General features: G+C 41.0%; 1 protein-coding gene across 4 annotated transcripts in view; it reads left to right on the top strand.

Moving 5' to 3' along the window:
- SLX4IP (SLX4 interacting protein) overlaps window positions 1-25,694 on the top strand; it is a 103,105-nt gene that overhangs the window by 52,778 nt on the left and 24,633 nt on the right. The gene's annotated exons all lie outside the window — the stretch shown is intronic.

The following is a 25,694-nucleotide window of genomic DNA, read 5'->3' as shown; positions in this document are numbered from 1 at the left end:
TAAACTGATGGTAGATGTCCTTTAAAGGGGTTTGCCACTAACATACACATTACAAAATACATGAGGTTAAGTGTGGGGGGGCAGGATATTAGGTAATTTTCCAATATACATCTATGAATAGTTCTGCTCCGCTTTCTTGATAGGTAAAGTGAAGCCTCCTGTCTTTTACCTCATCGGCCGGACATTCCTGACCAAAAAATGGCTGCAGATGGAGGGTCATGTGATCTGTAACTGTCCATGAGCAATCACCAGTTAGAGATCACATGACCCCTCACATGCAGTGATTTTATGGTCAGTAATCTCTGGCTGATGAGGTAAAAGACAGGAGGCTTCACTTTACATATCAAGAAAGTAGAGCAGAACTATTAATAGATGTATATTGGTAAATTAACTAATATCCAGCCAAACACCCCCCCCCCCCCACACACACACACACACGCACACACATTACAGAACACATGAGGTAAAGTGGCCAACCCCTTTAAGAGCTGGTTCCCTTGACATCCATCATGTGGGAAGACCGAAGAAGTATATGGCCACACAATTACGGAACTCCACGATAAAGTCTAAGGAAAGTAAAAAATAGTTGAACAAGCATCCTGCTGCACCCACCTATTCTATGTTGGATGAGGACACCCCTTTTAAGATTTGGGTTGATTGTGTCCATTACTGTGTCAAAATCTGCTATGGGCTTTCCGAGTTGTTTTTTGAATAATACGGCCTGTATTTTAATCGCCATCCACCTGGGTTCTGCCTGGAGTATCTGTAGGCCGCTTCTCTTTTCCGTGACACTCGGCCGCCTCCCATAGGCTGCAATGGGAGTGGGATCTTTGGCAGAGAAGTCCGTCTTCTGAACAAGCCCTCACTGTTTATATTCTCTGCACATTCCAAGCTTTTAGCGGAAGAAAAAGTTGAGTTGGTAAATAGTTAAAGAGGAGGAGAGTTTCTATAGATGCATGATAACAAAACCGAAATGTAAAACTGCTGTTAGATTCCATTATGTAATAGTTGGATTGGATTTCCAAGAGGTTTTTTGTTTTTAATTTTTTGACCTTTCTATTGAAATGGTCAACAAATATTTCAAAGACTAGACAGATGGATTGCCACGTTCTTTGCCTTGGACTACAAAGTCATGCATACCCCCCCCCCCCCTTCCTCTTTTTTTTCTTTCCAATGAAATGAACACTCTTGATGTGTTCCATATAACAGTCGACCCAAGGGAAAAGTCCTGCCTTGTTGGTAAACTGTGTGAAGGAGGCTTTGGAACATCTGATACATTTGTTCTGCATCATTGCCCAAGGCATGCAGATCATTAGTTATGCAGATGACCTGACTCAGGACTTTCTGCCATTCAGACATCCTATAGAGACCTGCCGAGTCTGAAACCCAAAACTTAGTCGTGAGGCTTTGACCATAATTGCTGAGATAATTTCCTGGAATCCTTCACTCTTGTGAGTGGACCTTTCTTCCTTTCTACCTCTACCGTAGGTAAATAATATAGAAATAAAAACATCTAAAAAAATCTCCCAAAAAATACTTCTAAAATACTTTGTGAAGACATCAATGGTACTAGATTTTTGTTTAAAAAAAAAAAAAAACCCTTAAGAAAATATTGCCATCAGCTCATGAAAAAATATGCAAATTAGTTTTTCATGTTGGGATAAGGAAAACCACGCCCCTTGACAGCAAGCATGACTTCTGGGAAGGGAAGGAAATATGGATGTAGTGGTGCTTAACATATTTACTAGTTTTATCCACTATTTTTGCAAGCAGCTTACAGGTTTAGATACAGTTTGTATCTATGTGTGTTACTACGGTGCAACAATAAAGCTTAATCTGACAACCCTTGTGTATTAGTCAAACCTTATTAATATGACTAGATTTTGGGGTAGACGGACTCCTGACTCTTCACTGACCCAGATAGATTACAATATCTATGGGTGATTATCTATTAGCAGTGGTGACTTGCGGTGGCTTGTTCACCTTTCCCACCCAGCCAGATATGAGCATATGCATGTGTAATTGGCCAAGATACAAGAACAGCCGAACAACAATAAAGCGATCTAAAATATGTGCCTCTTTGTGGTTTTGAACATATGTCTTAACCAAAACTTTGGCTCATAACGCTGTGTAATTCTTTTTAATTTCAAAACGTAACTAGGATAAATCAGGGATCTTCCTTCACCTGAGGTCTTCTTTACCTTGGGATTTCCCCTAACATCCCACTGCACAGATGTAGCTGGTGCGTGATGGTACCAAGATCTTTAGGGAAATTACATCCTAGCTTCAATCTTTACTGTATCCTGGACTATAGATTTAGATTTTTTTTTTTATCCAGAATTACACATTAGATTAAAGCTAATGGATCCAATGAAAAACGGAACTAGTTGGTTAACAAAACCATCACTTTAGCCAACGTATGATGCTCTGTCGTCATCCAGGAATAAGGTAGCCATGTTGGAAATGTTTGTCCTATTTATAATTAAATTGAACTTTAATTAGAACTTCTAAGAGATATTTAGTTTGAAAGGCTGTCAAAATACAGCATGGGCTAAACTATGGCTACTTCAGTAGGACGAGGTTTGTTCAGTGTGTGACCAACCATCGGTGTACTACCGCCTTATGTGGTCATTTCTAGCTTCATTTTTGCTTGGGGTGTCAGCATGGGTGTACATTCAATTAAAGGGGCCCAAGACACCAGAACTATATTAAAAATGTTCTAGTTAAAGAGTACATGTCACCACATTTTTCCCAAATACAGATAGTGGCAGGTTCCCATAGAGCCCTATTAACTGACACCCTTTTTTTAGCTAAAAAGTCTTTCCCTCAGTTCCCCATAAATCAACTTTATAACCTTGCCTTGTAGAGTGAGTCTGAGGGGGCGTAGCCTCCTCAGGCTGAATCCAGCAGCTCCTCCCCAAGCCTTCTCAACATCAGCAATGCATGTCATGTGACCAGGATGACATCATCTTAGGTCCTTTATCCTCCTAACATTAGTAAACTGCACCACATTTATATGATCCCATGAAATCACAGCATTCCTCCACGGAGTTCTACTTCTCCCCATCGTCCATGGAGGATGCTGTGATTTCAATGTGCATGGGGTACTGTTTCCTAATGTTAGGAGGCTAAAGGAACTTAAATAGTGTCCCCCTGGTTGTATGACTTTGATTGCTGAATCTGAGAAGGAACGGGGAGGAGTTGCTGGATTCAGCACGAGGGGGGCATGCCCCTTTGACTTGCTCTAGATTTGACTATATGCAAGGCAAGGTTATAAATTTGATCTCATAGTCTCTTGCGAGCATGGCCCTCACTCCTATTGGTCCATGTGAGTTGTAAAGTGCTACAGAATATGATGGCGCTATATAAATAAATATTATTATTTTATGGGGATTTTTAGCTAAAATAAGGGTGTCAGTTAATATGGAACCTGTCACTAGCTGTATTTGTGAAAAATGTGGTGACAGTTTCCCTTTAACATTTGTACACTAATAACTACCTGAGATAAAGACCTTGGTTATCATTTTCCACCTACAGTCTTGAGAACCCTTGCAGATGCATCTACATCACCTATAAACATCATGGATGTAGCTATTCTGGGTTTTGCTTTCTCTTTCTGGGGGTTTCATAGTGGCTAAATGGGCTTTGTTTTACTACGTTCTGTATCCCCCCCCCCCACCTCCCCGAGATACAAACTTATAATAAAATACTAAATTTGCTATATTTCAGTTTGTTAGATTCTGATTTCTCTAAAATACAAGACTGTTTCTCTAATGTAAAAAGTCATAAATTACTTAATGTAATGATGTAATGAAATCAGGAATTTTCTCCCCCCATTTTTTTTTTTTTTAATTTGAAAGTGGAGACACTTATACGAAACTCATTAAAAATCCAGTGCATTTTTTGGCATCCGTTGTCTAATGCACGTGCATCTGTGGGATTACAAACAATCTGCCACCATAGAAACGTTACTGTATATCGAGCTTGATTCAGCTGTTTTCATGCAGTTACGGAGCCATTAAGCAGCAAGCGGGGTCTTCAGCCGCAGTAATGAGATCTCCGCTCACTCAACACATGGAAGTGTTACTTACGGGAAAGTGTCAGACTGCTGAGTCAGTAATGCAACACTCCTACTGTGAGAACAGTCTTCAGGCTCTTGTCATACCTGACTTGTAAGAGACATTTACTACAGTACGGCTCGGAGGGAAAACGGAAACACAATACTGTGAAAACATGAGCAGTTAAGAAGGCTTAAATGTATAAATATATATAATGAACCCGTTTAAGCATTTTTCTTTGTTTACAAGGAATTTGCCTGTAGCGGTTTATTAGCGATGCAGCTTAATGCGTTCTGTAACTTTCCCTTTCAAGACGCAGTCACCTCTAACATAATTTATTCCAGTGCGATTATTGACTGGCGTGAAATAGATTGGCACAAATAATGGCCATGGATGAGACATACGGGAAAAGAAATGGACCAAAAGATATAAAAAATTAATACAACATGTTACGGATTGTCCATGTCGAGTCATCGTCTATACATTGTCACAGCATTTTATTGACATATTCAAGTGTGTTATTTGTCAAGTTACACCTAGAATTTTGATTATATGTGGACAAGTTGACCACAAAAACATAATTTTTTTTTCTAATTGCGTTCACCATTGGGATAAGTAATGTTCTATTTTTGCAATGTGGACTATTACATAAACGATACCAAATATGGTAGTAATATTTTGTTATTCATCTTTGTTTTGTTCACTTTCCACTTTTATGTACCATTTTTTCAGCCCAATATGACAACTTGAAGACACAATCAATTATACATTTCTACTGCATTACTTTTGTATTCCGTATGTTGGCTTTTTATCATATACCTATTGGGTCCTGTTTCTGGAGGGTGTTATAGGCACTTGCACCTAAAAGCTTATGGGTTGTTGTTAGGAGCTCGGAACAGTGGTCAGTAGTGATGTAATGATGGGTCAGTGTTATCTATATAGAGGTCATTGTACAGGGAGGGGGGATAAGCTGTGACATCATCTATTGTCAGTAGTCATGTAATGATGGGTCAGTGTTATCTATATAGAGGTCATTGTACAGGGAGGAGGAGGAGATAAGCTGTGACATCATCTATTGTCAGTAGTGATGTAATGATGGGTCAGTGTTATCTATATAGAGGTCATTGTACAGGGGGGAGATAAGCTGTGACATCATCTATTGTCAGTAGTGATGTAATAATGGGTCAGTGTTATCTATATAGAAGTCATTGTATAGGGAGGAGGAGATAAGCTGTGACATCATCTATTGTCAGTAGTGATGTAATGATGGGTCAGTGTTATCTATATAGAGGTCATTGTACAGGGAGGGGGGATAAGCTGTGACATCATCTATTGTCAGTAGTCATGTAATGATGGGTCAGTGTTATCTATATAGAGGTCATTGTACAGGGAGGGGGAGGAGATAAGCTGTGACACCATCTATTGTCAGTAGTGATGTAATGATGGGTCAGTGTTATCTATATAGAGGACATTGTACAGGGAGGGGGAGGGGATAAGCTGTGACATCATCTATTGTCAGTAGTGATGTAATGATGGGTCAGTGTTATCTATATAGAGATCATTGTACAGGGAGGGGAGGGGATAAGCTGTGACATCATCTATTGTCAGTAGTGATGTAATGATGAGTCAGTGTTATCTATATAGAGGTCATTGTACAGGGAGGAGGAGGAGATAAGCTGTGACATCATCTATTGTCAATAGTGATGTAATGATGGGTCAGTGTTATCTATATAGAGGTCATTGTACAGGGGGGAGATAAGCTGTGACATCATCTATTGTCAGTAGTGATGTAATAATGGGTCAGTGTTATCTATATAGAAGTCATTGTACAGGGAGGAGGAGATAAGCTGTGACATCATCTATTGTCAGTAGTGATGTAATGATGGGTCAGTGTTATCTATATAGAGGACATTGTACAGGGAGGGGGAGGAGATAAGCTGTGACATCATCTATTGTGATCCCACATATATGGTTATGAATTTGCACCTATTACAATCCTTTTCTAGTCCACCGTTTACCTTCTCTCTATAAAACATGGCCCCTTTATGTAATGTAATGTGTGCATTTAATCTTGTGGGGTTTCTGGGTTGTATGTCCCAGAGTGACTGGATGGTTGTGCGGCTTCCTAACTACATAATAACAATTTGTGAAGCAGAAATGTATTCTCAGCGTACATTTCCACAAAACAGCAGCTGCTTATGCTGTGGCTTCTTTATAACCCACAATGAAACTCAGTCTAGCACATTTCACATCATCGAAAAGAATGAGGAAGCCAAGGAGAAGATGGCATCTACTTATAGGTTAGTATCTAATGCAGGGTGTTTTTGGCAGTAAATGGTAAGGGTCTAGCTAATAGCAGGTTTTATTCTTGTGCCGCAGTTCATGAGTACATTGAGTTTTATAAACAATAATTTCCTCACTTACCACTAATAACAAGAACTTTCTTGCACTCAAAGCAGAGGGATGGAGAAGGCAAAAGTCTGAAAAGTATTTACCTTTAATCCTTTAGGGGGTTGTGCCACAAGTGAGATTTATCCCATACCCGCACTGCATCGGTGTACAAGTTCTCATTGGTACGATTGGTAGATTGGTGGTACGAATGTGTGATCTATGCATAATATTATATAATACAGCTGGCATTTGGAGAAACCAGAACGCACACATTGGGGCACATTTAGTTACCCGTCCCGTTGACGCCGCCGATCGGGTATGTCCAACGAGGATTCAGGTCTGCCGCGAATCACGAAGATCGTGCGTCCAATTTCCTGCATGTGTCGCTTCCCCGTTGAGGTCCGCCGGTGTTCACTTTCTTCTTCCTGGTGCATGTGAGTGCTGATCTTGCGTCACAATTTGGATTTTAAAGTCCACGGTTTGTCAAAATCAGTCGGGTTGTCCGACGCCCACAGACCTGTGGCATGCGAGCCGGAGCCGGCGCGCCAAAAACCCGGGACACTTCAGGGCACATCTGAAAACATCTGCACCATCTTAAAGGGAACCTGTCATCAGAAATTGCCCTAGTAAACCACTAGCAGTATGTTGTCAAGCAGCTGAGAAGTTTCTAGCTGATGTTTCTTTCATGACCCAGTGTGGTGGCATCAACTAAAAAACTTGTAAATTGGTTTTATGAAGTCAAGGAGGCAGTTTTAACATTGAAGTCAAGCTTTTCCTAAATTAGGTCCCCTTCGCTACAATTGATGGTCCTGTGTCCAGGGACATCATTGATCAGACCTCCTGAAGTCTGGTGCATGATGTTAATCACATAGTAGGAGGTTTCATAGACAAAGAGAGCTTGACTGTAAATGTAAAACTCTCCGCCTCCCTGACTTCATACATCTAACTTCAAAATTGATTTTCTGGATGATGCCACCAAGCTGGGTCTTGAAAGAAACATCATCTTGATGCTGTTTAACAGCTTGACAACATACTGGCAGTGGTTACTTAAAGGGGTTTACTAATAATTTTGGGGCGGGCTATTTAAAAATAATAAATGTGTACTTACCCCCTCGGGTGCCGCTGATGTCACGCATGGTGGTACGTCTGTTCCGTGCCCCTCCTCCCATCGGCTCCTCCCATCCGTTCCTATCTATCAGCATTGTAAGCGCTGGGAGATGGTGTCGGATGGGAGATTCTGGCCGGCCGGAAGCTCCATGTGCACCCTTGTAATCAAACTGGCGCACAGATCAGATGGACCGCGGCGCGGGACATCGCCAGTGCCGGTGGAGGTAAGTGCACATTAATTATTTTTAAATAGCCCCCTCCAGCCTTGCCCTATATTATTAGTAAACTCGGATAACACCTTTAAGCCATTTTCTGTTGACAGTTTCCCTTTACTTCTCAATGAGCTTTGAAAGTTTTGTGACAAAAACTGATAAACGGGTGATCCCCATTGTACATGTTAGAGTGAAACATATATGAGCACAAACCTTGACACAGTTCCCAAGAGAAATTGACATAAAGCACAACCACCCACAGCCACAAACCTCAGGGAGTTAAAAGATTGCATTTACACTACACAAGCGCACAATGAACTGCACTTTAGAAGTCATAATGCACATTTATATGCAGAGTTTTATAGTAAGTGAATGAAAATTGGACTAGGGGGAGGGGTAAGCAGGATATTTGTGGACCCTCCACTGGTGATCCACTGGGGGGTGTTATACAGTGGCCTTTATAAAATTTAATCTCATTGGCGAAAACTCCTTCATTATGGGAGATGTAGTGGAAGAAACATGTTATGAACCTTTTTCTCTCTTTGTTTGTTTTTATTGAACGTCTAATTACATCTGTGGGTGTTTTACTTTCCATCAGTTAACATTATAAAGACGAATGCCCATTAAAATGTTGCGGCTTTGGATCGGAGCCAACGTTGAGAGGAAGAAAAGTTTTCACTTGTCTTCAGCTCGAGAGTATCAAACAAGACAAGTAAATATAGAAAGCATTAAACTTAAATCTCGCATTTATAGAAAAACTTCTAGAGAAACTTCTCAAGACAAAGGCCTGTTCTCTTTCACATGCTGCTACACGCATTGAACAATTCTCATTAAAAAAATAAAATATATATCAAGTTTTTTTTGGAAGTTCTCTCTGGCTGACACGGAGCACTTTGACTTGACAGGTTCAACTGGAAGCCAAGCCGAGGCGTTTGCGCAAGTCATTAGGGTATTAAAGTAAAAGAAAAACTTGTTGTCGATGTAAATATTGTGACAAGCCGGATTTCCGATTGCCATATCTGCAGACATAACTAATAACTTGAGCGTCCGTCGAATGAAGAATAGTCTGCAGGCTTCCAAATCCTGTATCGCTTGTAATCCGTGACTTTGATAATCGGCACACAATAACTTCAGTATTCTCAGCAAAGTTATTTCTATTATTCTTGAACCCCCCCCCCCCCCCCCTCTGGAAACTGACCATTATTAAAAATAAGAATTTACATAATTGCAACCAGAAGTTCGACCTGGAAATGAAATGTTGCGACCTTTCTCCTGCACAATTTCCTGCATGCATTGTATCGGCTTCAGCCAAAGTGTGAGAACGTGAGATCTCGTCCAGCCCGAGCCCCAGCTCTATCTCCAGAACTCATTGTGCGGCTATCGCTCAGATCAAAGAGTTCACGTCCTGAACATGAAAAGTCGCCACGTTATTACATTTACATCTTGCCCCCTCCTTTTTTTTTTTTTTTTTTAAATAATATCTTATCACACATACAAATGGAAAAAATCGGCTAAAACTGAAATTTTTGTGGATGTCGGGAAGAAATAATATTCTATATCAGTTAGATTTTTTTTTTTAACAATTATTTAGATTTATCACCTAAATGAAAGGGAAGTACATTCAGAAATGAAACAATGACCTAGAGTTATGTGTATTGTAATATTTCATTCTGCCGTCTTTGCACAATATTCTCCCACGCAGATAAAAATATCGGTCATATCTACTAACAGATTAACATCCCGGTTTCTCGGTCTGAAAGAAATACAAATCTGCATTTTTTTCGTGAAATATAATACCATAACCCAACACTAATATATGTTCCTCTGTGCTATAGGGTAACGCTCCGAAGAAAGTGTCAGTTTGAGTTTTTTTCGATTTTTACTTCCTGCGTTCCAAAAGTCACGACTTTTTGATTTTACAGAGCTGTATGAGGGCTTGTTATCTGCAAGACAAATTATACTTCCTAGCAGCGCCATTTTATATTATGAGTAGTGTACTTGGACACTGGGGAAAAAAAAATTCAAAAGTGGTGCCATTTTCTGGCAGACCTTTTTTTAGGCTTTCACTGTATGGTCCAAATGACACTTCCCCTTTTTATTCTTTGTTAGTATGATCAATTATGTTGTCTTGTTTTAGGTATGAAGACTTTTCATAACTTGCTAGAATATATAATGTGCTGGAATTCGTCAGGCTCTACTAGGCTGTTTAGGCCACCCCCTGCGATTGGTGCTAGCACTGATTTATGAAAGTTGATGGCATATATAATACAGCAGACACCTGTAGGGAGCTCCCTACATCCATCCTTAGTGCATCGTGATGTGTATATATGTCCTTATGCGTGAAGGCGTTTTGTAGGACAGGTCATCCTTCCTGACATTTCTGTTTTAGTCAATAATTCACAAACTTCCGGCTGGCTTGGCAACCGATCATCGCCAACACTTAGATGCCCACGGCATCTTTGCCAGCGGCATTTAAATGGTTAACAACGGCGGTGGGTGCCAGCACTGATCGCGGGTGTTAGCAACATTATGCAGTAAACACCTAGTGAGTATGAAGAGGGCAGGGCTGTGAGCCCTCTTCATATTACCCCCTCCTGGAATAGAAACATCCAAATGGGGGAGGGGGTTAACCAAACAAACTTGATGTTCTTAGTAAGATTTTGATCAAATTGCACAAGCCCACTTAACCGTGACCTTGCTCTAGTGCAGTAATGGCGAACCTTTTATAGTTCGAGTGCCCAAGCCACAACTAAAATCCACTTATTTACCGTGAAGTGCCAACTCAGCATTTTAAGGAGTAACTTATTGCTACCTGTTCTTTCATCAATTTTCAATCGTATCAACCCCCTGAGGCCACCAATACAGTTGAAAGAAGGGCAAATGCAGACTCTCATAGTAGCTTCTCTCTGGGGTCTCTCTGTAGAATGAGAATGGTGGGTCCAGCAGGATGACCTCCAAAGACATTGCAGTTCTGTCAACAGCCTCTCACTTTTCCCACAGTTGCAAACAGCCAATGAAATGTCGCTTTAAAACAGTATCTCTTAAGTTGCCTGGGACTGCAGGATTTGGTCTTATATGGTGAACTCTGTCCTGAAGTGATGGTCTGAGTGCCCACAGAAGTGGCTCTGAGTGCCACCTCTGGCACCCGTGCCATAGGTTCGCCACCACTGCTCTAGTGGCTCCATTTTTTAGTGGGTGCGATATCACATAGCTCCAACCATCATCGCAGTGGCAGCAGCACTCCTGCACCCATTCTGTCTGGATAAGCCCCTATGGCTCAGGGCTCTGAGTTCCCCCACACAGTACTGCACAGTGTGAACAGGTCATGAATTCTGACCATTTTGAACATGTTCACCAGGCACTCACAATGAATATAGACAATCCTTCCCACCATTGCTATGTTGTCAATAAAATTATGTGGATCTCTTTATAAAAGCCGAAAAATAGTCAGAGAATGTTTGTTTTTTTAGTACACGTTCAATACAATGTGCCCGGAGTGCTCTGAACGTATCCATAGCCCCTTTATGTACGTAGCATGTGACAGAGATGATACTTTTTGTAGTGCATACTTAAGTGTAGCCTCTTCTTCTTTCCCATTTTTAGAGTGGGTGTCATTGACCAATAAAGCTCATTATAGCCCAATACATTGGGATACATTAGGGGGTTGGTGAATGCTCCCTTAGCCTCAAATATTAAGCAAAATCTTCAGCTGACAACATATTGCCACAAATTGATACTACGTATTGACCATCCATATTGATAACTATTTTGTTAAAAGATGGAAATATCTAAGCCTTATTTTTGTTTTTTTATACCCTTTAAGGCAAATATTAAACCTGTTCCCACCCTTATGAAGGATATAGTGAACATATCTTTTTACTTCTGAGTGACAGTGTTATCTATATGGCTAAAAATATTGCAGACACCAAAGATCCTGAACCCAGGTCCCACCCCAGTCCTTCATGAAATAGACACAATCTCCCTAAAGACGTATCATACTTCAAGGTATTTTGAAGGGCTTTGTCAATTAATAGTCCTTTTACCTCAACTTCTGGAATCATCAATGTTATTAGTTTACTCCGAGATTAGATAGGAATTCCAGACTAATACCTTCTCCAAATATACAAAGAATACAGTTTACATATGGGCAATACAATTTTCAAGGGTATAGTAGCAACTATTACCTCTAGTTACATAGGTAGGTCCTTAGGGACACGGGGGTCCTGACCTCACACTTTCACATTTTATTAAGGGCTTAAGATGCCGAGCTAATTGGCTTTGTAGAGTACGTACAACCAACCCGACTGTTATGAAGTGACATTCCTCATAGATATATATGAATAACCAAGATCGTAGATAAAGATAACATATGATGAATTAACAATGTTACAGTCTTGTCTAATATTATGGGATATTGGGATAATCCGTCATATGGGTTATCTTCCTGGGGCTTGTCTGGTGTACAAAAATTTTATTCCTATTGGAATGCTCTATTGAGGGTGTTCTGATGTCATAAAGAGCATTACTTTGTTTTGTAGGGTATAACCATCTCAGAGACGTTTATTGCTTGTGCTATGGTTATAACTTGAATATCTGATTGATACAGAACAACTCATGAATGTGGGGTCTTTTGACCAAATTGTGTTTAAGAAGCGGTTACGCATGTATGGATGTATGGTTCCCCATTCACTGCATATGAAGTCCCAGATAGCGAGACCCAGTCTTGCATAGCTTCCTCTTTATTCTTACCAGCAATGTGTTCAACAGTAGCCAGGTCTCTGTGCTCCCCAGTAGCCAGATCTCTGTGCTCCCCAGTAGCCAGGTCTCTGTGCTCCCCAGTAGCCAGATCTCTGTGCTCCCCAGTAGCCAGGTCTCTGTGCTCCCCAGTAGCCAGATCTCTGTGCTCCCCAGTAGCCAGATCTCTGTGCTCCCCAGTAGCCAGGTCTCTGTGCTCCCCAGTAGCCAGATCTCTGTGCTCCCCAGTAGCCAGGTCTCTGTGCTCCCCAGTAGCCAGGTCTCTGTGCTCCCCAGTAGCCAGGTCTCTGTGCTCCCCAGTAGCCAGGTCTCTGTGCTCCCCAGTAGCCACGTCTCTGTGCTCCCCAGTAGCCACGTCTCTGTGCTCCCCAGTAGCCACGTCTCTGTGCTCCCCAGTAGCCACGTCTCTGTGCTCCCCAGTAGCCACGTCTCTGTGCTCCCCAGTAGCCACGTCTCTGTGCTCCACACATCAAACTCGTATCACACTCCCAGCATATGCTGCTTGGAACATCTGGCCTGAACACTGAGTAACTGGAACTGAAATCAACATGTTAGTACAGTGCTGGTTCTCAGTGATTGGGTCGGATGTTCCAGCTAGCACACGCTGTGAACTGGACGCATAACAATCACTAATGTGTAAGAGGCCTTACAGTGAGCGTCTTACCTCCTCCTGATCAATGGGTTGCTGCATAGGCACGCTGTTCTGTGCGTTACGACTAATGGGTCACGTTGCGCTCTATGTGGGGGGTCAGTCAACACAAGGCAACAGGGTGGATTTGGCCGATAGGTCCTGTGTTTGACACCTGCATTGTAGTATATTGGATTTATCCATATCCCATACACACACTGTGGGAAAAAAACTTCAGCGGAAACGACTCTGTATTTATGATCCCAATATCAGATGATTTCAGCCGGTTCCTGATTTTCCCGTGGAATCACATTTGGGTAAATCCTGCAGTCGTTACTTGTGCAGAAAGTTTGCGTCAATCACTCACCCCCCCCCCCTCCTCTTACTTCTTGGAAACCTTTTATGAAGTTTGTGTGTTTTTTGTTTTTTTTTTATGTCCTTTTTTACTCCATATGCATGTTTTAGTGAAAAAAAATAGAAAAAATGTACGCAATCAGCTCACTTTTCTTGTACATTGTATTACTGCTGAACTCAACTCAAGGAGTTGGGGTCAAGGAGTTGGGGTCAGTATAATCCAATATAAAATAGAAAAAATAGATGCAGATTCTGTCAGGGTCATTTCCAGAATAGAAAAATTCACTTTATTATTTCATGATTAAAAAGTACATGTTGGTGGCATAAAAACAACTGATGCGTTTCGAAACAGAGGATTATGAGTCATTGTCTAGACTACCCCTTTTAGTCACCCCTGGTTTGAGAACTGATGAGGGCGGTCAAAACATTAATCCCTGCCCTCACCACTGCTCAAAAAGAGGGATTGGTAAAAGGCGGAGCCATCTCGCGATTTACAATTCTTCATGCCCGTTTTCTCCCCTGGAGCGAGCGGTTAGCTGAATATATGATGAGTTCCATGCCCTGTATTAGGTTCATGATGCACTAAGGCATGATCTGTATACAGGCGGTCCTCAACTTAAGATCACCGGACATACAGACGACCCCTAGTTACAAACAGACCTCTGGATGTTGGTAATTTACTGTACTTTAGCCTTAGGCTACAATTAATGGCTATAACAATTATCAACGGTGTCTGTAATGAAGCTTTATTGTTAATCCTGATTCTTATGACAACCCAACATTTTTAAAATCCAATTGTCACAAAGACCAAAAAATTGTGTGGGGTTACAATTCTAAAATATACAATTCCGACTTGCATACAAATTCAACTTAAGAACAATCCTTCAGAACCTGTCTTGTATGTAACCCAGGGACTGTCTGTATTGGGAGGATCATGTATATTTTATATCCAGTTTTCCAGTCAATGCTCTGTATTGTTGCATTTCTCTTGTTAGGGAAATTTAACACCTAACTTTTAAAAAAAATCTTTAAGAGCTGAGGAAAAAGAATAGCATGGTAGTGAGCGTCTAAAATTTCATATTTATCCATCTGTCTAAAATCCCATACATATATGAATTGACGTGTTTCAGACTTTTGAAAGTCCGAAACGCGTCAACACGTGAATCTATGGCAAATTTTCGACTATTCCCAGCGTTCCGGATTTCTGCTTTTTTAAGAAATGTTTTCACGCTGGTTCGTCGTTACTCGCATGGTGTGTCCTTGCTGATCTGGGACTGCTCCGGTGAGGTGAAACAGAGCTGGATTACCTGGACTGACTTTTTTTTTTTTTTTTTATAGCTGAAGGTTTTTAGTTTCAGTGCAAAATAATAAAAATTATTTACATACCGGTAATAATATTTGCACCCACCTGCTTGGGAATTTTTTGGTCAATCTATGTATAATATAGGTGTAAGAATAATGAGATCTTCTCATGACTCCGCTCTTTAACCAGTGCAATATCTCCGGAAAGTGGATCTATATGAACATAAAGGACAGAGTTTGGGGAAGACTTTCACTGGATGCTACAAGAGGGTTAAGCAGGTGCCAGATTTTTGTGAGAAGCAGGCACCTGCCAGGCAACTCAGGATAGCTTTGCAGCTCCGAGGCACTTTCCCAGGCTCCCAAATGAATGGTCACTAATAGCCGTGGGAGAAGGCTTTCCACTGCTCTACACCGTACCACTGACTCTATTTGGCAGCCATGTGGAATATCGAGTCAACTTGGCTGTGATTTCACTGGAAAACAAGTGTTGCTGGATAGTTTTACAGTGAAAACCTAGTGTCTGATATTTCCTCTCACTGTCCTGGGACCATGCATTGTAAGAAGCAGGGCAGATTACCACTCCCTTCAAGCCATTACTCATTCCAGAGCATTCACGTCTAACATTTACATCCAGGCCTTAATAAAGCAGAAATTGTCTCCTCTTCTGCATCGGTTGTGGATCAGCAAAGGGTCTGAATGCTTCAGAATAGATCTAGTAAGGGATAGGCTATGGACATATCTGGTTAGGCAAAACATATTCATATTTATACTCACATTTTGTCAGAGATGAGTCAAGTTTAGAGGCTGCAGGGGGAGTGTCACTTCAGTTCCTTAGTGCCTAGATACTTTGGGTGTCTGGTTTGTGGGACCTGAAGACACAGGCTGTAAAAGGAATTCTTCTTTATTTATCTGTATCTCTGGTTGTGTAGCTCAGAGAACCAAAAGCCTGATGTAATCTAAAGGTTGAGATTCTTATCTTTACTATAACTCCATATTTTTCTAGGCATAGAACCGAAGATGGGGGCTTCTAAAGTCACACTCCCCATGCAGCCTACAAACTTTAGTCATCGCTGGCAAATTTTCAATGTGTGAGATTATTTTTTTATATTGGTAAATGGCAGAGATTTCACATAAAATTGGGAATTCTAGAGAGGATATTCCATACCTTACCTTATAGAGACAGTAGTTTAATGGTCTCTTAAAAGGGATTTTCTCATCTTATCACTTTGGTTATGCCATTGCTTTATTTGTTGATGGTTAATGTCTAGAAAAATTAAGATTTCAGTATGTTATAGAACAGGAGGTGCTGAATAGATTGTAGATAATGTCCTTTCTACAGGCAGAATGTTATAGAACAGGAGGTGCTGAACAGATTGTACATAGTGTCCTATCTGCAGGCAGCATGTTATAGAGCAGGAGAAGCCAAGATGATTCTTCATAGTTTTAGGTAGTATGTTCTACAGCAGAAGTTGAGAAGGTTGTACATATTGTCCTTACCTGCAGTCAGCATGTTATAGAGCAGGAGGAGCTGAGCAGCTTGTACATAGTATTCTATCTGCAGACAGCATGCTATAGAGCCAGAGGAGCTGAGAAGATTATACATAGTGTAGTATCTGCAGGCAGCATGTTATAGAACAGGAGGAGCTGAGCAGCTTGTTTATAGTGTTCTATCTGCAGGCAGCATGTTATAGAGCAGGAGGAGATGAGCAGTTTGCACATATTGTCCTATCTGAAGGTGGCATATTATAGAGCAGGGGGAGCCAAGGAAACTTGCTTTATTTCACTTGAATTCAGTCAATGGTCTAACGTAGTGACAGCATTGTTCTCATGCATAGTCGGAAAGGACAGCCTATATAAGTCCTAACCTCTGTAAAGACAGATCCCAGAGAGACAAGGGTAGCCTCTCGGGCTCATTTGCATAATTTGAAAAGTTGATTTCATAAGGAAGGAAGCCATGGATAACAAATATAAGAAGATTACCACAGTCACAGAGCCTTTTATCTATGATAAGTGTCCCTAGTTTATCCATGCTTGGTTTTGATCGTAGATTTCCTTTAAATGAATCAAATAAAAATAAGTTAAAAATTTGCTAAATTAAAACTGATTTTTTTTTTTCCTCCACAAAATGATAAAGCCATCCGATCCATCTTTATGGATTTCGGGAGATGGCTAAGCTTTGTACTTGACTTATCTTATAGTTGGATGGGGCAGCAGTGTGCATGTGTGACCGCAGCTCTGTACACACAGAGGGGTCTCCGGACCCTCATCTTTACCAGTGCCTCTGTCCCAATGATCAGACACTTATTAGTACATAGCGAAGCTATATTATGGGATACATAGAAAAGCATCACTACCTATAACATATTGTTGCAGTGAGTCTTGAAAGGCCGAGAATCCCCTCGTCCAGAGCATCTGAAAGTGATCAGCCTTTTATAGTCGCTGGTAGAGTTGAGTCCGCTTTGCTTGCCCACCCAATGTGTTGTAGTTTTGGCAGTCGTAGCACTTTCACAATCAGAGCTATAATGTGGTATTCTCTTAGCTAACTGTCCGTGGAGTGTTACTATGTTTTACTTGGAATTAAGGACCTTGTTTTTTGTTTGAAAGGTCTCCAAAACGGAGATTAAACCAACAAACTCTTTTACATAATACTTGTAGAACCATGGAAATTAAATTAATTTTGGTTACAGAACATGCACCTAATCTTTTTATTGATGATTTTTCCAAGGCGTTAGAATAGATTTGTTAACTTCAAGCCGGGGCTTTGCTGCTCATTTGTTAATTCCCTGCGTATAAAGACATCCTGCAGGGTCTGGTTCCTCCAAGTCCTTGGGTGTAGGCCTTTGTCTGCCTGTTTTTAACTTGTTGTGTGTGTGGAAGTAGACCCTGATCAGCCATAACATTAGGAAGTGAATCACATTGATGAGACAGTGTTGGTGCAATGGGGCAGGATGTGAAGCTGATGTTTTAGAAGAAGGATCAAGGGCACCCAAGGGTCAGGGAGTGCAAACTGTTCTGTCTAGGCCAATCCCATGTAGGAACTAGCACAGCTGAGACTTGAAGTTTACATACTATATATAAAACACACACACACATAAATAATTTTGGCAATTCTAAGTGACCAAAAACAGAAAAATAGTAATGGGAGAGAATTTTTTTAACACATTCTTTATTTTCTGAAAAGTCAAAAGTTTACATACAGTAAGATTAATTTGCCTTTAAACAATTTGGGACAGTCCATATGATGACGTCATGTCTTTGGAAGTTTCTGGTAGCTTTTTCGCAACATCTGAGTCAATTGGAGACGCATCTGTATTTGAAGGCACACCTGGAACACACTGCTGCTTTGTGTAGCATCATGGGAATGTCTTGATAAAACAGCCAGGATGTATTAAAGAGAATTGTGGACTTGCACAAGTTTGGTTAAACCTTGGGTGCAATTTCCTGATACCTGAATGTGTCATTCATCTCTTACAAACAAGATGGGAATGTCCAGCCATCATAACTCACGGGAAGGAGACATGTCCCACCTATCAATATACAGTACTTTGGTACGAAATGTTTATATCACTTCAAGAACAAAAGCAAAAGACCTTGTGTAGATGCTGAAGCTGGTAAGAGTGTGTCATTATCCACAGTGAAACGAGTCCTGTATCCACATGGACTGAAAGGCCACACTGCCAGGATTAAGCCATTACTTTTTGTTGTCTGTTAAAACTAAAATTGAACAGTTTGGCCATAATGACCATTGTTTGGAGGAAAATGAGAGAAGCTTCCAAGCATGAGAACATCACCCCAACTGTGAGACAAGGGGGTGGCAGCATCATGTTGTGGAGGGACTGGTGCACTTCACAAAATAGATGCATCATGAGGGAAGCGCATTATGTGGCAATTCTGAAACAACATCTCAATAATTCGGCCAGGAAGTTAAGGCTTGGGTGCAAATGGGTCTTCCAAGTGGCATGCTGCCAAACTGGTTACTACCATCAAAATCAAAAATGCTAAATCAGGGACAATTACTCATAGATCCAGACATCGGTAATCTTCAGATACCTTATATACTCAAGTATAAGCCTAGTTTTTCAGCACAACATTTGTGCTCAAAAACCCTGACTCGGCTTATACTCGAGTCAACTAAAAACAAAGACAAAACTCACCTTTCTGACGTCACCCATAGGTCCTCTTCTGTCTGAGACAGTCTGAGACAGAAGAGGACCTATGGGGGACGTCGGAAAGATGAGTACAGTGTTTTTTCCTACTACAGGGGCTGGGCAGGCTGCATGCTACAGGGGTTGGGCAGGCTGTATGCTACAGGGGCTGGCAGACTATATACTGGGAGGCTGTAACCAATGCATTTCCCACCCTCGGCTTATACTCGAGTCAATAGGTTTTCCCAATTTTTGTGTTGAAATTAGGGGTCTTGGCTTATACTCAGGTCGGCTTATACTCGAGTATATACGGTATTTGTTATCCATGGCCTCTCTTCTTCTAAAATAAAAATTATGCTACAGAGACTGAAGGGCTCTGGTGGGTGTTTTCAGAGTCCCTTAGTGCTGTAGCTTCACAGGCTGTTACAATGAGCAGAGCAGGTCTCCCCTCGCCCTTGCCCTAACAGTTGCTGCTAGATTACATAGGCAGAGGGAGAAGGAGATAGTGGTTGGTTGCTGAGACATCTTCTGCCTGAATGCTGTTACAGAGCCCTTCAGGATCATTAGCATAATTTTAAAAGTTGATTTATGAAGACCATGCATAACAAATATAAAAATATTACCACAGTCACTGTGCCTGGATCTATGAGTAAGTGTTCCTGGTTTATCATGATGGATTTTGATGGAAGAATTCCTCTGAGGGGTTAAAGAACTTTCTGCAATGAATGTGAATAAGTGAAACAAGGCTCACCTGTTTTCACATTAATAATTTGGTAGGCGTTTACTCCCGTAGGGAAATTGGAGGAACTTAGATGTCCGACTCATTTCCAAGACCTCTTTGTGTGCCCCTCTTTACTTTGCCAATTCATAATCTTCTAATTCCATTCAAGATTGTGGACACAAGAGGAATCTTGTTTTCTATAAAACAATCCGATGCTTTGACAGCGCCCCGCCATTTTCTCCGTGCGGAGCCCGAATGTGTGACATAAGCCGGCATTATGACTGGCGAGCAGTGACATTTGCTCTCTGAGCAGTATCGCCAGTCTGGATGCCCTCGCACTGTGGTGTATTCTGTCTGAAAAGCCGTGTCTGTCTACACACGAGCAAACGCTACTCTCACTGCTTTGTTCTTCCCGAATACACAGACCATGAATCACTTTTTACCGTGAGCTTCACAATTAGAGGAAATGGTCATAAATCAAGAATGATGTTAGGTCTTTGTCTCTGTCATTGTAAAGATTATTGTGTTCTTGTCAGCACATATAAATTTTGGAATTTGGCAAATTTTTGTACGTTTATTTTTTTTTAAGTCGGTATGTCATAATTTTATTATTATGACATAATCGCATTGTCCTGGATTGGCTTTCAGATGGAAATGGTTTTTAATCTTTTGGGTTTGTCTGGCAGATTGTATCATGCTAGCAAAACAACTGGAATATTCCAGATAAATTAATATTCAAGTACAGTAGATACTTTAGAAGAGCTGCGCTGAAAACACCATGGATAATATGTGCCTCTACTCTATCTCAGTACTTAGGGATTCAATTATCTACAAGCTGGGAAGTTTTATCAAGTAAGCCAGTGAGGAAAGGCCTTATAGTCAAGTTATCCTTTTCTTCTACAGATAGTACAATGGTGGCGTAGAGGAACAGATTGTGGGATCACCACCACCGCTCTGTGATGAGGATTTACAAAAGTGGACTACCCCATAAAATACAAAACTTTTGAAATTCTATCTGGTACATATTCTGGAATTTGTCTACACAAGATCTGGGATAAATAGAGTTCAATTCCATTCCAAAATTTCCTTCATCATGGTGCCAATGAAGGTGCTTTCATTAATGGTCATTTTGGGCTCTGTGAGTGGTGTGGGGACTATGCAGCCACAAACATTTGTGTGTTCTTACACCTTTTTGTCACAACCAGTAGAAACTTTACCAGTGAATTGTTCTCAGTTGAGCCACATGGGCGATTTGTCCCTCTCGGTGCACATCGGTGAGCTCTCGGTTGTCCTTTGGCACTAACCATTGCATATTGGACACACCACACAAGACCTGCCATTGTTGAGAGGCTCCCCCATAGTTGTTGACTTTAGTGGAACATGACGTTAACCCATACAGTATATCCTAAAAATTCTAATACCCCCTTTGCCTAGAATGCACTAGACAATAATTAAACAAAATAAACACATCGGGGGGAATTTATAAAGACTGGTGTTTTAAAGTATAGTGATGTTCACACCCCTGCTTGTCCCCATCACTCCCAAAGTGGCGTGCACGGCGAAATTCCGACAAAACTGTTGGAAAGTGGGTTTAATCTATGCCTTTATATAACTAGCGGACACGGGATAGTAAATTCCTCTAATTAACACATCCCAAAATGCCTCAAACAATAATAATTATCCCATGTAACGATCGTGCTGCATTTTTGTCGTTCTGCCCCCATATTGAAATTTTAATAAAAGGTAACTAAAGGACCTTACAGGTCCTAAAATGGCATCAATAAAAATCAGTAACAGTGCTCTTTACATAATTCTGTATACAGAATTTCAATTTTTATAAATTTGTTATAAAGAGTAAAGGGGATTCTTTAACGGCACATTATAAGCCGTAAACACAAAACTGTAAAAATGTGTCGTTTATTTTGTCTATTTCTCTGTATTTGACATTTTTTGTCAGATTCCCAGTACAAAAAACAGAATATGGAATTTATCCACTTGGAAGTGCAATTTGTTCCACAGAAAACAAGTCCTCGTGCAGCTCTTTAAGTGGAAGTTTTGCGACTTTTGGATGGTTGGGATAAAAAAAAAAACCCTGAAAAACTTGGCAAAATGGAAAAGGGCTGCTGCGCCATAGCTGAACTGTGTATTCATCTTAAGGGAAGCATTTTCGCTATCTCAGTGGAGAGTTGTTGCTCAGTTGTGGTATAAAGAAACAGCCTTACTGCCTTAAAGGGAATCTGTCACCACCATTTACCTAACTAAACTATCTGCATGTTATGTAGGGCTATGCCCACACATGCCACCCCCATGTGAGATGTTTGTTATGTTTGGCTCTTCCCTTTTCCTCAGGTGATGTTGCCATAGTCCAGATGTAACATAGTAAAAATAGATGTATTCTTGCCGGTTCATAGTGCATAACATATAGTTTATACGGTTGAAAAAAGACACTTGTCCATCAAGTTCAACCAAGGAAGGGTAGGGATTGGATGATGAAGGGGTTTAGGGGAAACAATTCTATATAACATAACCATCAATGTTATTTAGGTGTAAAAAGGCATCTAGACCTTCTTGAAGCTCTCCGCTGTCCCTGCTGTGACCAGCGCCTGAGGCATGCTATTCCACAGATTGACCGTTCTCATAGTAAAAAAAGCCCTGTCACCTCCGATGATTAAACCTTGTTTTCTCCAGACTGAGACAGTGCCCCCTCTTTTTTTTAATTTGATTTAATATGAAACAACTTACCACCATATTTTTTGTAAGGACCATTCATATATTTATATAAATTAATCATGCCCCCTCGTAGTCGTCTCTTTTCCAGACTAAATAAATCTAGTTGTCTTAATCTTTCCTCATAACTAAGACCCTCCATACCCCTTATCACTTTTGTGGCTCTACATTGAACCCTCTCCAGCTCCAGGGCCTCCTTTTTATGGACCGGTGCCCAGAACTGGACAGCATTTGTTTTATGTCCCTTGGTGTAATTTATATCTTACACACTGTGCGTTTGTTTTTAAAATACAAATGGCATTGGTCATGTTTTTAACGCACTGGTAACTTACCTAGTTACCGTTAATGTTTTTGTGTACACTGTCTCATTGACGAAGTCCGCCGGTCGCGACGCATATATTGTGCGCGCCGCAGACGGATGACGTAAAAGGCTTGAGAATGCGCTAAGTGGCGCGAAACGGCCCATCACCAGGCCCCGCTCTATCCCTGTACTGCACCATTTTTAAAATAAAGAGGATCTACACATCAGTGAGCGCCGCCTCTTCTCTCTTTGATTTATACGCACACATGTCACCCATGCCTTTCCTTTTGTTTTCCAGCTGCCACAAAACCAAATATGCAAATTAGCTTAAAGTGCTAACTAGAAACTCGGGGCTCTGGCTCCACCACAAACACAACAACCCCCCGGTACACATCCACCACACAGATCTCTCATCTGTGTCTCTTTTACTACATCACTCCTGGCTCCAGCCAAATGTGAAGCCAAGTCTTGAAGTGCTCTGCCAAAGCTGAGTACTTAGCATATTTCTGAAGTGAAGTTTAAGCATGGAAGGAGCAGCTGGACAATAAAAAACAAAGGTACGGGTGACATCTGTGGGCATAGCCCTACATAACATAGGCGTTAGTTCTGGTAGGTAAATCTCAGTGACGGATTCCTTTGAAGCAATCTTTGGTTTCCCATGTCCGCTATGGTACCTATCTCTTTACGGCTCCCTAGATCCCGCACTTGACTCCTGACTTGACACTTCTGAATTTCGGATGAGACAGGTGCTTGTTTGCAGCAGTAGCTGTCAAGTGCTCTTTTTATATTAGTTGTTGGGCCGAATCGTACTTGAATTAAAACCACTAATGCTAAACTAAACATATCGCTATTATATACAGAAAAGACAACATCTTTATATATTCACAGCTTCTCAGAGGTGCTTAATCGTATAATCTATCACTAAACAGCCACAGAAAGAAGCCGGAGATTTATTAGACCTTTGTAAAGAATCAACATAGAAGTAGAGCCGGGACCTGGAACAAGTCTAAACCTGGTGTATGAGAAGTTACCGTGCGCACATGGAGCGGGATCTGGGGCATCCTCATGTTGGTGACTATCCAGCATTTTCACAATACAACTATGGAACGTTATTGGCCAAAGTTCGACATCATTGGTCACCATCTAACATTGTTACTAATAATAATCTTTATATAGCTCCATCATATTCAGCCATATGGAATAATAGAAGTGAGGGCCCTGATAACAAGAGCTTACAGTCTATGAGGATGAGGGGGGGGGGTGACACAAGAGCTTACAGTCTATGAGGATGAGGGGGTGACACAAGAGCTTACAGTCTATGAGGATGAGGGGGTGACACAAGAGCTTACAGTCTATGAGGATGAGGGGGTGACACAAGAGCTTACAGTCTATGAGGATGAGACACATAGAGCAGATTACATGTATTGTCCTATATGATGGTAGCATGTTATAGAGCAGGATGAGCTGAGCAGATCGTACATAGTTTCCTATCTGCAGGCAGCATGTTATATAGCAGGAGGAGCTGAGCAGAGTATACCTAGTGTTCTATCAGCAGGCAGCATGTTATAGAGCAGGAGGAGCTGAGCAAATTGTACAAAGTGTCCTATCTGCAGGCAGCATGTTATAGAACACGGGGAGCTTAGCAGATTGTACATAGTGTCCTATCTGCAGGTAGCATGTTATAGATCAGGAGGAGTTGAGCAGAGTATTCTTAGTGTGCTATCAGCAGGCAGCATGTTATAGAGCAGGAGTAGATGAGAAGAGTGTATTGTGGAAAATAAATTATTTGTAATTTTCTGATTAGTTTGTGACCTTAACGGGGAATGACTATTAAGTGTACATTCAGAGAAAAATGTGTATCACTAGTCTAGATTTGCACTCTCATATCCACACACCATTAGTAAATCTGCCCAAAGTTGTAATGATAATCTGTAGCTCAGGCTTTGGACCCGTAAATGAAACCTGTCAGATCTGGACCTTGATAGCTTCATGTGTCTGGATCTTGTGTACAGTTAGCAGGTCCTCCTTATAACATGGTGCATGTGTTTCTTGTTATATAACCTTTACCTGCACCTTTAAGACTAAGGCCTGGCTTTATACAGGCAGTCCCCGGGTTACGTACAAGATTGGTTCTGTAGCTTTGTTCTTAAGTCGAATTTGTATGTAAGTCGGAACTGTATATTTTATTATTGTAGCCCCAGACAGAATTTTTTTGGTCTTTGTGACAATTGGATTTTAAAAATGTTGGATTGTCATAAGAACCAGGATTAATAATAAATCTTCATTACAGACACCAGTGATAACTGTTATAGCTGATTATTGTAGCATAAGGCTAAAGTACAGTAAATTACCAACATCCAGAGGTCCGTTTGTAACTACGGGTCATCTGTAAGTCTGATGTTCTTAAGTAGGGGACAGTCTGTATCCTGAATTTATTGAAACTGGTTCCTTACTATGGACTGATCGGCATCCGTCTTAAGGGTGTGGGGGGGGGGGGGGCTTTGCCTTCCTCTGGATTAACACTGTACAGGCGGTCCCCTACTTAAGAACACTCGACTTACATACGACCCCTAGTTACAAACGGACCTCTGGATATTGGTAATTTATTGTACTTTAGTCCTAGGCTACAATAATCAGCTGTCTGTAATGAAGCTTTAGTGTTAATCCTGATTCTTATGACAAGCAGAAAGTGGCTATGTTAAAATATAACTTTTAATAGGTCAACCAATAAAAAATAGAACGTACAGATAACACACACAAATAACATTGAATGACGCCGCTCAGCCATAGACTACCATTACTAGATGGAGTGTTATCATGTGTAGCCAAAACAAGAGTCACAGGGATTAGTACTCTTATGCACCGGACATCACTGGACCAGCCATTAGACACTACTATTAGACTTATGGTCGTGTATGACAAAACCAATTATATATAGTCAGAGCAGGAGTAGCTGATTCTTATGACAACCCAACATTTTTAAAATCCAATTG

The sequence above is a fragment of the Engystomops pustulosus genome, chromosome 3, assembly GCF_040894005.1.
Source record: "Engystomops pustulosus chromosome 3, aEngPut4.maternal, whole genome shotgun sequence".
NCBI lineage: Eukaryota > Metazoa > Chordata > Amphibia > Anura > Leptodactylidae > Engystomops > Engystomops pustulosus.
Note: the sequence above shows the minus strand (reverse complement) of the source record. Positions and strands in the feature narration are given on the sequence as shown.